Below are 746 nucleotides of genomic sequence, written 5' to 3' on the forward strand. Positions count from 1 at the left end.
GAATATATATACTTTATAGGGTCGGAAACGCTTCCTTCTAGCTGTTACATACTTTTGCACGAATTCAATATACCCTTTTACTCTACGAGTAACGGGTATAACTAGGGAAGATTTGTGGAAGGAAGTGAATTCTGAGTGGTACTCCATTGAACCATTAATTTGTGCCAATTTGGTGGATTCAATGGGACACCGCTGAACCAAAGTCATTAAAAATAGCGGTGACACAACTATATATTAAAGTTACCATCTAAATTAATAGGCTTTGAAGCTACAAAACTGTTTTTCATTGAATTAACTCAGTCGTTTCTATTATTTTTTCCAGGCCTAAAAATTTAAAAAATTATTTTTTAGTTCATAACGTTTTTTGAAAATTATTGTTTTGGTATATTTTGACACATAATTGAATCGACTATAAATCAAAATTATTAAACTTAAAAAATAAAAAATTGACTGAAGAAAAGTTTGAAAAATACGAAAAAAAAATTGTCGTTTCTATTATTTTTTCCATGACTGTATATCATATAGCTCCCAAAGAAAAATCAAAAAATTAAAAAAAAAAAATTTAATTTTTATTCTGCTGTTTTTCTATTTATCAAATAGTAATTATTTACTATATCAGAATTACGCTTTTAATTTTATCAAAATCGAACAACAATATCATATAGCAGCCATAGAAACGATATTAAAATGCAGCGCAAAATCGACATACTATAGATTCATTATTTTTAGTAAGGGTATATTAACTT

This window comes from Drosophila rhopaloa, unplaced genomic scaffold, assembly GCF_018152115.1.
Source record: "Drosophila rhopaloa isolate 14029-0021.01 unplaced genomic scaffold, ASM1815211v1 contig_203, whole genome shotgun sequence".
Classification (NCBI taxonomy): domain Eukaryota; kingdom Metazoa; phylum Arthropoda; class Insecta; order Diptera; family Drosophilidae; genus Drosophila; species Drosophila rhopaloa.